This window comes from Ranitomeya imitator, chromosome 2 (genome assembly GCF_032444005.1).
Source record: "Ranitomeya imitator isolate aRanImi1 chromosome 2, aRanImi1.pri, whole genome shotgun sequence".
Taxonomy (NCBI): domain Eukaryota; kingdom Metazoa; phylum Chordata; class Amphibia; order Anura; family Dendrobatidae; genus Ranitomeya; species Ranitomeya imitator.
This window is the reverse complement of record NC_091283.1, coordinates 380,561,290-380,577,041: the sequence shown is the minus strand read 5'-3', so window position 1 is coordinate 380,577,041 and position 15,752 is coordinate 380,561,290. Positions and strand designations below refer to the sequence as shown.

At 49.1% G+C, this 15,752-nt stretch overlaps 1 long non-coding RNA gene across 1 annotated transcript in view; it reads right to left on the bottom strand.

The window, feature by feature from the left end:
• LOC138664059 (uncharacterized) overlaps window positions 1-15,752 on the bottom strand; it is a 205,456-nt gene that overhangs the window by 31,323 nt on the left and 158,381 nt on the right. The window lies entirely within an intron of this gene.

The window sequence follows — 15,752 nt, the reverse complement described above, 5'->3', positions numbered from 1 at the left end:
TTTCTCTTAAGTATCGGCACACTTGATCGCCGGCCCCAGCAAGAAGCAGGCGGCTGACAGTGCGCGCTACTGAAGAGGAGTGGATACTCACCGCGATCTCCAATGAACGGTCCCGGTGAGTATTCCAGCAGCTGTGCTTGATCTGCTTGTGAACAGCGCATGATGTCCCTGCCATGCGCTGCTTACAAGCATTAAGCAGCTGCTGGCACCAGAGCAGGACACTGCGACTGCGAGGGAGCAGAGGAAAGTAAGAGTAATGTTTTTTGCTTTTTTTTTTAATCTTTCCTGATGGGGCCATGGATACCAGGATGCATGGCTCCCGGGTCCCTGTCCTTGTATGCATAGCTCCCCCATCGCTGTCCTTGTATGCATAGCTCCCCCATCCCATCGTTGTATGCATGACTCCTTATCCTCTATCCTTGTATGCATGGCTCCTTGTCACAAATTGGGGGGTGACCTTTGGCCAGCACACGGATATCACATGTGCAGGGGACTTATCTTAGTTATCCCACCACTGCTACAATGTGATGAAAACACAAACAAGGCTATTGACCTACCAATGTACCGCAGGAGCTTACTTTAGCTATCCCACTGCTGCTACAACATAACACGAACTGCAGGGATTTATGTATAACCCTCTTTCCAGTTCCGCTTCGGAAATTGCAGCTCTCCGGCGCCCCCTTACCCTCAGGTCAGTCAGTGAACTACACCTAGGATAATTGGTCGCTGGATGGGCCGCTTCACTGTGTACTGGCTAGCAGGCAAGCTGCAGCCAGGGAATTATAACCCTTACACGACATGCGCCGCACTATTACTGCGCATGATGTGTCACCCCCTTTGATGTGGGCTCCGGCGGTGAGCCCACATCAAAGTCGCGACATGTCGGGGCCGTGGCCTAGCGAGTAATGTGAGCGGACGTGCGACGGATCTCTCTCCCCGCACCGCTCTTAAAATTCACCCTTGAAGGCGCCGCCGAACGCCGAAAACCGGGCAGAGAGGCACCGCAGGTCCCCAGCGTGCAGGAACAAGCACCGGAGGTAGCGAGCGGTGAGGAGCGGTGATGCTCCTAATAACCAGATTCCTACTCCACACTGATGAGGGGCAAAAACCCTGAAACAGCTGTCTGTGGATGGATACCATGCTTGGCATAGGTGGCTTTCCTTCATAGGATGCTGCCCTTCCCGTGGTTGTTCCTTCCCGGGAAAAGGCCTGGCTATTCACTGCTTGCGTCGAGAAACACGTGATGGTGTCTCCGCAGCTTCTTTACATCCACGCCGAAAACAGTCGGCGCCTGCAGCTGGCGCGAAAATCCAAGATGGCGCCGTGGCAGAGGAAGAGGCAGCCAGAGCCAGCGCTTCATACCGCCGGAGGTAATCGCTCGGCTGGAGCGGTTTGCCCGCACGGAGGAGGGGGGTGCCCTGCTGCTGGATCCAGAGGGGCTTGGTGAGGAGGAAGCCCCGCAGAGGCAGATTAGAGGAGGGGAAGATAATCCCAGTGAGGTGGAGGCGCAACGTTCCCCAGGGAGGGTGCAGGGAGTGCACAGTGCTGACAATGTGACACCTGCTGGTAGCCCAGTGCAGACTAATGATTCTGATGATGTGCAGAAACCAAGTATGGGGGAACCAACACTGCAGGACATTTTCTCTGCTGTTATACACTGCAAATCTGCCTTGGCTGCTCTGAATCTAAGGGTGGATGATTTAACAGTTGAAATGAAGTCCCTTAAAGAAGTTGTCCACTACTATAAAGTTTTTTTTTTTTTCATAAATCTTGCTATTATGTGCCACTGAAAACATCTAATGTGTTTATTTTAGCAATATTACCTGTTATCATGCTGAGCAGCACATCTTCAGTGCTGGATTCAGCTCTCATGAGGTTAATCGACAACTTCCTTATTATGCCCTAATACTACAAGTTCCATGATGCTTTGCACTGCCACTAAGCCCGAACCTAGCACACCCACTCCAAAACACACCCAAACCCCTCCCTCCTCTCTCTTCAAAAAGATTTGTGATGTCATTTCTGTCCAACTCCTCTTTTACATTTGTCCAACCCACACTCCATTACACACAGATAGATAGATAGATAGATAGATAATAGATAGATAGATAATAGATAGATAGATATGGGATAGATATATAGATATGGGATAGATAGATAGATAATAGATAGATAGATAGATAATAGATAGATAGATATGGGATAGATAGATATGGGATAGATAGATAGATAGATAGATATGGGATAGATATTGGATAGATAAATAGATAGATATGGGATAGATAGATAGATATGGGATAGATAGATAGATAGATAGATAGATAGATAGATATGGGATAGATAAATAGATAGATATGGGATAGATAGATATGGGATAGATAGATAGATAGATAGACAGATAGATATGGGATAGATAGATATTAAATAGATGGATATTAGATAGATATGGGATAGATAGATGGATATTAGATAGATGGATAGATAGACAGATAGAATTAGATAGATATGGGATAGATAGATACATGCAGATATATCTATATATCTATTTCCATAGATATGTCCATATCCATGTTTCTAAACCCCTTCATCCCTGGAGCTTTTTCCGTTTATCGCTCCCCTTCTTTCCAGAGCCATAATGTTTCCGTCAATATGGCCATGTGAGGGCTTATCTTTTGCGGGACAAGCTCTACTTTTGAACGATATCATTGGTTTTACCATGTCGTGTAGTAGAAAATGTGAAAAAAATTCAAAGTATGATGAAATTGCAAAAAAAGTGCAATCCCACACTTGTTTTTTGCTTGCCTTTTTGCTAGGTTCACTAAATGCTAAGGCTGTGTGCACAGGTTGCGGATTTGATTGCAGATCCGCAGCGTTTTTTGCAGTACGGAATTGCATTAAATCCACAGTGTTGTGCACAACCAATGCAAGTCTATGGGAGCCGCAGACTTGTTGTGCACATGCTGCGGAAAAGGCCGCACCGAAACGCAGCTTTTTTTTTCTCCGCAGCATGTCACTTCTTTTGTGCCGAACTGCAGCGTTTTTGTACCCTTATGCCGCGATCACACACAGCGAGATACGGCCGAGTCTCGCAGGTTAAAACCAAACTCTGGCACCGGCACTCTGGAGCGGAGCGTGCAGCCGCACAGCAATACATGGAGCCGCACGCTCCGCTCCGGAGTGCCGGTGCCAGAGCTTGTATTTAACCTGCGAGACTCGGCCGTATCTCGCTGTAGTGTGACTCCGGCCTTAGACTTTCATTGAGATGTAACAAATATCTGCAGTTTTGCTGCGGATGTGGGCCCGAGAAACGCTGCAGTTCAGGAGGAGGGAAGTGTGTGGGCGGTGACCAGGGCCGGACTGGCCATCGGGCACTTCTGGCAAATGCCAGAAGGGCCGGTGCCAGTAGTGGGCCGCTGCACTCTTTCCCCCCTACTCCCACCAGTGCCGCCGCCGCATTCAACTATACCGGCGTCTATGACGCCGGTATAGTTCAATGCAATGATGGAGGAGAGAGCGTCCGCTGACGCTCCCTCTCCCATCATTCCCCGCTCTGCCTCTGACACTGCGGGTGCGCGATGACGTCATATCATCGCACTCCTGCTGTGTCCCGGGCAGACTGCAGCTGCCGAGACAGGAGACAGGAGCCAGGAGCAGCGCGGGCAAGAGGAAAGGTGAGGAGAGTGTGGAGCCATTATCGGGGGATGAGATGTGGGTTGTGCTGTATATACCACTGTGTGGGCTGTGCTGTGTATATAGCACTGTGTGGACTGTGCTGTGTATATACCACTGTGTGGGCTGTGCTGTGTATATACCACTGTGTGGGCTGTGCTGTGTATACTACTCCGCAGGCTGTGCTGTATATACTACTACGCGTGTTGTGCTGTATATACTACGACCCGGGCTGTGCTGTATACTACTACACGGGCTGTGCTGTATACTACTACGCGGGCTGTGCTATATTATGTGGGCTGTGCTATATACTATGCAAGTTGTGCTATATTATATGCGGGCTTTGATATATACTATGGGAGGTATATTATATTCTATGGGGGAGGCCGTGTTATATACTATGTGGCTGTGTTATATACTATTGCGGGAGTATATTCTATTCTATGGGGGAGGCTGTCTTATATACTATGGGGGGTATATTATATTCTATGGGGGAGGCTGTCTGATATACTATGGGGGGCTGCATTATATTCTATGGGGGCTACATTATACTCTGGGGTGGCTGCATTATACTCAGCAAATTCAGATGTAAGGCTACTTTCACACTTGCGTCGGTACGGGGCCATCGCAAACCTTCGGCCAGACGTACCGACGGACGTTATGCTAACTTTAGCACAACGTGGGCAGCGGATGCAGTTTTACAACGCATCCGCTGCCCATTGTGATGAGCGTGGAGGAGGGGGTGGAGTTCCAGCCACGCATGCGCGGTCGGAAATGGCAGACACGTCGCACAAAAAAAGTTACATTGAACTTTTTTTTGTGCGTTGTGTCCGCCAAAACACGACGGATACGTTGCTAATACAAGTCTATGGGTACAAAACGCATCCTGCGAGCACATTTGCAAAATCCGTTTTTTTTCGCTGGATCTTTTTTTCTTCTGCCGGATCTTTTTTTTCCCGCCGTATCCGTTTTTTACCACCTGATCGTTTTTTTCCGCCAGATCAGTTTTTTTCTCATAGAGTTGTATTAGCGCCGGAGTGCGTCTGATGGCCACACGTTTCATCCGTTTTTTGCTAGATCAGTCGCTGTGCATTTTTTCAACGTACCGAAAAACCGTTCCTCTGTATGTGTTTTCCGTCCGGTGGAAACAGCTTTTTTGACGGATCCTGCAAAAACGTATTAAACGTGTGGCCACCAGGTGCAATCCGGCGCGAATACAACTCTATGAGAAAAAACAGATCTGGCGGAAAAAAAAACATCCGGTGGAATAAAATGGATCCGGCGGAAAAAAACGGATCAGGTTGAAAAAAACGGATCTGGCGGAAAAAACGATCCGGTGCAAATAAACGGATCCTGCAAATGTGCTCGCAGGATGCGTTTTACCCATATACTTGTATTAGCGACGGATCGTGACGGATGGCCAGACATCGGCTCCGTCGTGCTACGGATCCGTCGTGTTTTGGCGGACCGTCGGCACAAAAAAACGTTCAATTGAAAATTTTTTTGGCCGGCTCGCCCGCCATTTTCTACCGCGCATTTGCGGCAGAAACTCCGCCCCCTCCTCCCCGCACTTCAGAATGGGCAGCGGATGCGTTGAAAAACTGCATCCGCTGCCCACGTCGTGCACAAATTTCACAACGTGCGTCGGTACGTTGGCCCGACGCATAGCAATGGACCCGTACTGACGCAAGAGTGAAAGAGGCCTTAATGAGCGATGAATTTAAAAAGAAAAAAAAAAAGCGGAAAAAAAACGGCGTGGGCTCCCGCGCAATTTTCTGCGCCAGAGGGGGAAAGCCGACGGCCGGGGCCAATATCTGTAGCCTGCTATGAATATCAGCCCGCAGCTGTCTGCGTAGCCTTTACTGGCTATTAAAAGAGAGGGACCTCCCCCCCAAAAAAAAAATGACGTGGGGTCCCCCTATATTTTATAGCCAGAAAAGCTACGCAGACAGCTGCAGGCTGATATTCATATTCTAGAGAGGGGCCATGGATATTGGCCCCCCCCCCCCCACTACAAATACCAGTCCGCAGCCGCCCCAGAAATGGCGCATCTGTAAGATGCGCCAATTCCGGCACTTAGCCCCTCTCTTCCCACTCCCGAGTAGTGGTGGGATATGAGGTAATAAGGGGTTAATGTCACCTTGCTATTGTAAGGTGACATTAAGCCGGGTTAATAACGGAGAGGCGTCAATAAGACACCTATCCATTACTAATCCAATAGTAAGAAAGGGTTAATAAAACACACACATTTGGAAAAAAGTATTTTAATATTCTTCATTTAACCATACTTACCATACTTCAGCGCCTGCAAAAAAAAGTAAAATAATAAACCGTATACTACCTTTCCGCCGTAGTCCAATTAATGAGTGTCCCACGACGATCTCCCCTATAGAACAGTGACATCGGGTGATGTCACTGCTCTATAGGGCCCTCAGTGACACACTGACAGGAGACAATGGCTCCTGCAGTGCATCACTGAGGTTACTCTAGTTCACTGGTCTCACTTTATGGCAATTGCTGCGTGGGAAAATGTCTCACCCAGCAATGCCAATAGTGAGACTAGGGACTATTTTCTCACAGGGGCGTAGGAATACCTTGTGAGGAATACATGATGGAAGGATACCTTCCATCATTGTGTTCCTGGAGCCCCTGGAGAGTGGTCGCATCAACTGATGCTCCTGCTCTCCACGGGAGATCGTCGTGGGACACTCGTTTTAATTGGATTTCTGCGGACAGGGAGTATATTGTTTGTTTATTATTTTAATATTTTTTACAGGTGACAATGGCTTCGGGGAACAAAGTGACAAGTGATGGTGAGTATGTACTCTATGTTATATGTACTGTATGTCTGTAGTATGTATGTATGTACTGTATGTTGCATGGTGCATGTCGCATGTCGTCGCATGGTGCATGTCGCCGCATGGTGCATGTAGCATGGTGCATGTCGTCGCATGGTGCATGTCGCATGTCGTCGCATGGTGCATGTCGTCGCATGGTGCATGTCGTCGCATGGTGCATGTCGCATGGTGCATGTCACATGGTGCATGTCGCCGCATGGTGCATGTCACATGGTGCATGTCGTCGCATGGTGCATGTCGCATGGTGCATGTCACATGGTGCATGTCGTCGCGTGGTGCATGTCGTCGCATGGTGCATGCCGTCGCATGGTGCGTGCATGTCGTCGCATGGTGCATGTCGTCGCATGGTGCATGTCGTCGCATCGTGCATGTCGCATGTTGTCGCATGGTGCATGCAGCATGGTGCATGTCGTCGCATGGTGCATGTCGTCGCATGGTGCATGTCGTCGCATGGTGCATGTCGTCGCATGGTGCATGCAGCATGTCGCATGTTGCCGCGTGGTGCATGTCACATGGTGCATGTCGTCACATGGTGCATGTCGTCGCATGTTGCCGCGTGGTGCATGTCACATGGTGCATGTCGTCGCATGGTGCATGTCGTCGCATGCAGCATGTCGCCGCATGGTGCATGTCACATGTCGTCGCATGGTGCATGTCACATGGTGCATGTCGTCGCATGGTGCATGTCGCATGGTGCATGTCACATGGTGCATGTCATCGCGTGGTGCATGCCATCGCATGGTGCGTGCATGTCGTCGCATGGTGCATGTCGTCGCATGGTGCATGTCGTCGCATGGTGCATGTCGCATGTTGTCGCATGGTGCATGCAGCATGGTGCATGTCGTCGCATGGTGCATGTCGTCGCATGGTGCATGCAGCATGTCGCATGTTGCCGCGTGGTGCATGTCACATGGTGCATGTCATCACATGGTGCATGTCGTCGCATGTTGCCGCGTGGTGCATGTCACATGGTGCATGTCGTCGCATGGTGCATGTCGTCGCATGCAGCATGTCGTCGCATGGTGCATGTTGCATGTCGTCGCATGGCGCATGTCGTCGCATGGTGCATGCATGTCGTCGCATGGTGCGTGCATGTCGTCGCATGGTGCATGTCGTCGCATGGTTCATGTCGTCGCATGGCGCATGTCGTCGCATGGTGCGTGCATGTCGTCGCATGGTGCGTGCATGTCGTCGCATGGTGCATGTCGTTGCATGGTGTGTGTTGTATGTATGTATGTATGTACTGTGTATGTTTTTTTTTTTACATTCAACACATTAGCCGGATGATGGGACTACTACTGTCCCATCATTGGCTAATGTGTCACTTACTGTCAGTGTAGCAGGCAGAGCCCGATGGGACTTGTAGTCCCATCGGACGATCCCTGCACACACGCACAGCACCGGCACACACACACACACACATGCCGGCGGGCAGAGCCCCGCACACGCCGGCGGGCAGAGCCCCGCACACGCCGGCGGTGCAGAGCCCCGCACACAACGGCGGGCAGAGCCCCGCACAAGCCGGGAGGCAGAGCCCCGCACAAGGCAGCGGGCAGAGCCCCGCACATGCCGGCGGGCAGAGCCCCGCACACAACGGCGGGCAGGCACCGGCGCCGGTCCACAAAAACACCGGCGCCGGCAGGCAGATCCCCGGCGACCGCAGGCAGCACAGCCCTGCCCGCACATCATGATCCCAGCAGCAGTGAGCACACAGAGCCCCGCCCGCCCCCAGCACAGCCCTGCAGGCAGCCCCCAGCACCGCCCACAGCCCAGTCACTCTTGCTGAGTGACTGCTGACTGTGGGGGCTGGTCACGCCTGCTGCTGACGTCACGTCAATTTCTAGAGTCTGGAAATTGACGTGACATCGGCGGAAATGAGCGGCGGCTGCAGTCTGGGGGTCACGAGACCCGGACTCAGCAGGCAGAATAGCGCCGCTCACAGGCGAAAACGGCAACGCAAGGTAATTGCCCAATTCATTAGGGGCCCCGGGGGGATACATTGGGGGGTTAATTGAAAGTAGTGGACAACCCCTTTAACTCTGCTATGCGTAAGGTGGAGAAAAGAGTGGAGGTGGTGGAGGAGCGTGTGGGCAGTGTGGAGGATCAGACAAACGAACTGTTGAAAAGAGAAAAGAAATACATTCAACGAATTGCAGAATTAGAATTTAAAACAGACGATTTGGAAAATCGATCTCGGAGAAACAACTTAAGAATAGTTGGGGTGCCGGAGAAGGTGGAGGGAAACAACCCTACTGAATATATTGAGGCATGGCTTAAAAACTCGGTGGGAGGCGCAGACCTTACCAACCACTTTTCGGTGGAAAGGGCTCATAGAGTCCCCACTCGTCCACTGCCGCCTGGTTCCGCTCCTCGAGCTATACTGGCAAAAATTTTGGACTACCAGGATCGGGAATCCCTACTAGGGAAGGCTAGGATCAGTGATGGCCTGAGTATAAACGGAAATCGGATCTCCATTTATCTGGATTATTCGGCATCGGTGCAGAAACTCAGAATGAAGTTTGGTGAAGTCAAGCGACGGCTCCGAGAACTGGACCTAAAATACTCAATGCTCTACCCAGCTAAGCTCAGGGTGGTGGCGCTGGATCGTGTTCAATTTTTTCCCTTCACCATGACAGCGCCGCACGTGAGAGATGGCATCCGCCCCCAGGAACAGGAAACCCGTAGCAGAGATATAAGAATGGGGCGGCCCCTCTCTCCTCAGTTTGGTTTCCTGTTCCTGCAGGTGGACGCCTGTTGCAGAGCTCCTACCTCCGGAGGGATCTCCCTCTGATGATTCCGGTCTGGAGGCCGAGGTCCGGCGGGGGGGCCAGCCGTAGTCGGCGGCATCGCGTGCGGTGCTGTCCGGTGTCTGGCTGCTTAGTCCGCGCCATCCCTTTCCCTCGCTGGACTCCCCGGCGACCGCTCTGTGCAGGAGGCCGGTCCGGGGATATGGGGGCGTGTCCTTCACTGACGCTGGCGCCGAAGTGAAGGATGACGACTTCCGGTCGCAGGAAGTGATGTCACACGCCGAGGGAGCCGGTGTGCTGGACACTTCCGGGCGGAAGCTGATCCAGTGGCGCGCACACCGCTCCTCTATAAGATACAGCAGCAAAGAGGAGTCGCTGGTCCTGCTCTTCAGACGGAGATGACCGAACTAGCGGTAGATCCGGAGCTGCTGATGCCTGCGCCCAGAATGTCGGAAGACACTCAAGCTGCAGCGGTACCCAGGGTCCTGGAGGGGTGAGTGCCTTTGTAAGGCAAGCTACACACACACTGATACCCTGTGCACTATGTTTTATAGGAAGGGAAAGCCACCTCCAAGCAAAAGAATAGGGTCTGTCCACTATGTAAAGAAAAACTCCCTAGGCTATACAGCAAAAAGGTCTGCCAGCCCTGTATCGACAGAACAGTTGCGGAGGAATCTTCTTCCCTATTACAAAACATTAAAACAATTATACGGGAGGAAGTTAAATCTACAGTTAAAGAACAGTTGAAACATCACACAAAGGAGACCCCCGCTCCCCCAACAAGTGAACAAGGGTCGGACATAGATTCAGGGGATGAGCTGGGAGCCTTAACCCCCTCTGATGCCTCAGATTTAGACTCCTCAGATGAGGAGTATGGCCACCCATGTTTTCAGTCGGAGGACATTGGGAAGCTGCTCAAACTTGTCAGAACGACTATGGGGATAGAGACCCCTAGAGAACCACGGACAATCCAAGACACCATGTTTAGCAACTTGGAGGAGAAGAAGCGAAAGTTTTTTCCCTTCCATGATAACATAATCAAATTAATAAAACGTGAGTGGAAAAAGCCTAATAAAAAGATGTCCGTCCCTCAGGCATTAAAACGCAAATACCCCTTTGATGAGTAAGTCTGTGAAAAGTGGGATAAGGCCCCTAAACTAGATGCAGCCATCGCTAGCACCTCTAAAGGGGTTGCGTTACCATTTGAAGACATGGGAGCCCTAAGGGACCCACTCGACAAAAAAGCAGATGCTTTTCTAAAGTCGACTTGGGAAGCAGCGACATGGTCATTTAAACCCGGGGTTGCTGCCACTTGCACGGCACGTGCTATGGTCAAGTGGTTAAAGGAGTTAAGTGACCAAATCAAAAACAAATGCCCGAGAGAGAGGCTTCTGGAAGCATTGCCTTCTCTGCAAGGCGCCGCAAGATTCCTAGCAGACGCCTCGATAGATTCGGTTAGAAGTGCCGCACGTGTGTGTGCGTTATCCAATTCAGGAAGGAGAACATTATGGCTAAAAAATTGGACAGCTGACTTCCAATCAAAGGTCAAACTCTGGAGTACCCTGTGAAGGGCAATACCTTTTTGGAAAAGCTCTAGACGAGATCCTTGAGAAAGCGTCGGACAAAAAGAAGCGGTTTCCACCTCCTTCCTTTCCCAGGCGCCGATGGGATACCTCTCGTTCGTCCTTTCGTGGTGGATATAGAGGGACCCGCGGCCGATCAGATGACAGGTCTAGTCGAGGCAGACCCTGGAGAGAGCGAAAGGAAAGGGGATTCCTTTTCAACAAACCTCCCCCCAAGCCTGATCCCAAAAGTCAGTGACGCCAGTATTCCGGTGGGGGGAAGACTCCGGCGGTTTGTCCATCACTGGGCAGCGCTGCCGGCTTCTCAATGGATAACAAATTTGTTGTCAGAGGGTCTGAGGTTCAAGTTCTCCAACCTCCCACCAAATCGTGTAAAAATGACCCAGGTGGCGGGAAAAAATCAGGCCATATTAAAAAGAGAAATCTATCTCCTCATGCAAAAAGAGGTGTTAGTAGAAGTACCCCATCAAGAGATAGGGAAAGGGATCTACAGCACTTTATTTCTAACACCAAAACCAGACGGCTCGCTGAGAGTAATATTCAACCTAAAGGCCCTAAACCATTACATTCAAATAGACAAATTCAAGATGGAAACTTTAAAGACTGCAGTAAAAGTACTCGACCCAAACTGTTACATGGTGGTGATCGATCTTACAGACGCTTACTACCATGTGCCAATCGCTGTCCAACACCAACAATATCTAAGATTAGTGGTAAATCTGGGGGAAACCCCTGTCCATCTACAATATCAATGTCTTCCTTTTGGGGTAGCCATAGCGCCCCGTATATTCACAAAAATTATTTCCGAAGTAGCATCTTTCGTCAGAAAAGAAGACATAATGTTGGTACCCTATTTGGACGATTTTTTGATAATAGCAAAAAACAAAGAAAGTTGCGAAAAAGCGGCTGCAAGAGTACTGGAGGTGCTGACCAGTTTAGGATGGATGATAAACCTGAAAAAATCAAGGCTTGTCCCAACTCAAACTCAAGAATTCCTCGGAATCGTGTTAGATTCAGTCAAGCAGGAGTGTGTCCTCCCACAGAGGAAAGTTCAATCTATTCAGCAGAGAGTACAGTCATTCCAACTACAACAGACTATCTCTCTGAGGAATGCAATGTCACTCTTAGGAGTCCTAACGGCAACAATTCCAGCAACGCGATGGGCACAAAGCCACACACGAGAGTTACAATGGCAAATACTAGCCGAACAAGAAAGAAATCCATACAATCTGAATCGGAAGATTCTTCTATCACCAAAGGTTCAAAACTCACTAGAGTGGTGGCTGAAAATAGAAAATCTAACCAACGCAGTGCCATGGTCAGTACGAGATCCAGTAGTCATTACTACCGATGCGAGTCCGTGGGGTTGGGGGGCACACTTAGGAGATCAGGTCCTTCAGGGTCAATGGGGGAGCCCAATGACAACAGCATCCTCCAATCTAAAAGAATTGTCTGCGGTAAGACTAGCACTTCTTCATATAGGAAAAAGGATTCTGGGAAGACATGTGGTGGTGTTGTCTGACAACAACACAACGATAGCTTATATAAACCGCCAAGGGGGCACAAGATCAACATCCCTTATGGCAGAGGCCAAAGAACTTTTTATATGGGCCGAAAACAACCTTCTTTCACTAACCGGAACATACTTGAAAGGATCAGAGAATCAAGTAGCCGACTACTTAAGCCGTCACACGTTACATCAGGGGGAGTGGTCCCTGAACCAGCGAGTATTTGGGAAAATATGTGCCAGCTGGGGCGTTCCAGACATAGACTTGTTCGCCACAAAACAAAATCGGAAGGTGAAGAGGTTCTATTCTCTGAACCCAAGAGAACACCCGGAGGGGGTAGACCCGTTCCTATATCGGTGGAACTTCCATCTAGCATACGCATTCCCCCCAATACCATTAATCCCGACAGTCCTCAGGAAAATTCGGGAAGACAAAGCACGAGTGATCCTCATAGCTCCCTTTTGGCCGAAAAGAGCATGGTTCACATGGCTCAGGCGCATGTCTATCTCGGACCCGTGGATCTTTCCGGATGCCCCGGATCTCCTATACCAAGGGCCAGTTCAACATCCCCAAGTTCACAGGTTGCATCTCACCTCCTGGAACTTGAAAGGGGACTTCTGTTAGCAAAAGGATGCTCAAGCCCTTTGGTGACCACATTGCTCGCTAGCAGGAAAAAAGTCACCTCAGACAAATACCAGAAAATCTGGCAAAAATTCCTAGATTTCTCGGGGCGACAGTTGTCTAACTCTGGTCAACAGGTCCCGGTAAAGGAAATTCTTGAATTTCTCCAAAAAGGGTTGGAAAAAGGTCTGTCTACTAGCACCTTAAAGGTGCAAGTCTCTGCCCTTGGTGCACTGTTTGATCATAAACTTGCTGACCACCCTTGGGTCTATAGGTTCATTCGAGCCTCCTTTACTTCCAGACCCTCAAAATTAATACCTAAGGTAGCTCCCTGGGATTTAAATTTAGTTTTAAAGGCTCTAACCGTTTCCCCCTTTGAACCTCTTGATTCTATATCAATAAAATCCTTGACTCTAAAAACGGTTCTCCTAGTTGCCTTAACGTCTGCCCGCCGTACTTGTGTGTTACAAGCTATGTCGGTGAACCCTCCTTACACTACTTTCCATGATGACAAAGTAGATATTAAAACCGACCCTGCCTTTCTTCCGAAGGTCAATTCTAAATTTCATAGAGACCAGGAAATTATTCTGCCCTCTTTTTGTTCCCAACCAAAATCCCAGGGGGAGAAAACCTTCCATTGTCTCGATGTCAGATGCTGCCTCCTTCAATACATAGAGGCCACAAAATCTTGGCGTCAGTCATCGGCCCTTTTTGTCACCTTTCAGGGGACAAACAGGGGAAAAAAGGCCTCAAAGGCAACTATTGCACGGTGGTTGCGTACGGCTATTTCACTTTCGTATTCTTTTTCTGGTCAAGTTCCCCCACAGGGTGTTACGGCTCACTCCACGTGTGCTATAGCCACTTCCTGGGCGGAAAGGGCTAATGCCTCGATAGAACAGATTTGTAAAGCGGCAGTATGGTCATCACCCTCTACCTTCTTCCGACATTATAGGTTAGACTTAGGTCAATCAGACTTGTCTTTTGGGAGAAAGGTGTTGTCTGCTGTCGTCCCACCCTAGGAATCTTCTATTTCTTCCTCTCACGTGCGGCGCTGTCATGGTGAAGGGAAAAATGATAATTACTTACGGGTAATTTGATTTTCCAGAACCATGACAGCGCCGCATTAATTCCCGCCCTATCTTGGTGATGGTTGTGTGATTCAAAAAAAAAAAACACTTATTGTATATAAGTAAATGTATATATGCAAAACATGTGTGTAGACAGAAGCTAACGAAAGATTATACAAATGTAAATATGATACATAACTGTGTACTAACAAAGCGGTCATCTTCCATACTCTGGAAACAAACTGAGGAGAGAGGGGCCGCCCCATTCTTATATCTCTGCTACGGGTTTCCTGTTCCTGGGGGCGGATGCCATCTCTCACGTGCGGTGCTGTCATGGTTCTGGAAAATCAAATTACCCGTAAGTAATTATCATTTTCCAAAGTCCGGAGGAGGCGATGCAATGGCTGGACACTAACGCCAAGAAAATTGGCACTGATCGGAACCGATGAGACTGATACTGAAGATCTATAATTCTACTGGTTCTACCTCTTTTTGGGGTTTTTTTGAATGTGATTTGTGTATTTAGACAAAATGCACCCAAAGGTTACAGTATTGTGTTCGGCGGCGCAATGAATAGTTCATATTGGTCGCGGTGGGAGGGGGAGAGATGGACGGCAAATGACATAGTTCTAGGGTATATCAAGTGCTCTCAGTTCTCATATAGAGAAAGAAAGTTTGGTTTAGCTGAGTTATTTTGAGTTTCAGATGGGGGAGGTTGGAATTATTGTGGGGGTGGGGGGAGGAGGGCATTGGTGGAGACCTGGGGGAGACGGTACTCATTTTTTATCTGGGAGGGAGGAAATGGGAGGGAATGTTAATATTATAAGTTGGAATGTTAGGGGGCTAGCGGATGCTACCAAGCGTGCGGCAATATTTCAGTACCTACTGAAACAGAGGCCCTCGGTGATATGCCTGCAAGAAACCCATTTAGTGGAGGAAAAAGTTGATATGTTACAGAAGAGATGGGTGCGCAAGGCGTATCACTCGACGTTCTCTAATTATGCAAGGGGGGTGTCGGTTTTGATCCATACAAGTACTCCATTTGAGGAAGTTGAGGTAAAAACTGATAAAGACGGTCAATATGTTTTTTTAGTGTGTAAAATCTTTAATCGTTTGATTTGCATCGTTTATATATACCCCCGCCATATTCTGGTAAGAAAATTCAGGAGATTTTGGAGTCTATGAGAGGATGGGTTGGGGTTCCCCTTCTGGTGGTGGGAGATGTGAACAATATAGCCGACGACCATTGGGACAAGAGTAATCACGCTCCGCTACGCAGGGACGGTAATGGTACTCCTTTTGGAAACTATCTTAGAGAAATAGGTTGGATTGACTTATGGCGGGCTCGCAATGTTAATACATATTCTTACTCCTGTTACTCGACCACGTATGGTTCTATGTCTCGAATTGATGTCACCTTGGGTAATGACGGGATGAACTAATTGTTAAGCGGGGTGGAATATAGTCCCAGGATTCTATCAGATCATAGCCCAGTTCAGGTCTCTTTAAAGTTATAAGAACAGGTTGGGTCGCGGAGGATGGGCTGGAAGGTTCACCCCTCCTGGCTACAACTCTTGGACATGGAAAGGGTGGGGGCTGAGATAGAGGAGTTTTTTAAGATTAATGAAGGTAGTGCAGAATGCCATGTAGTATGGGACACTATGAAGGCATATTTAAGGGGCATTCTGTTTCGGGACAT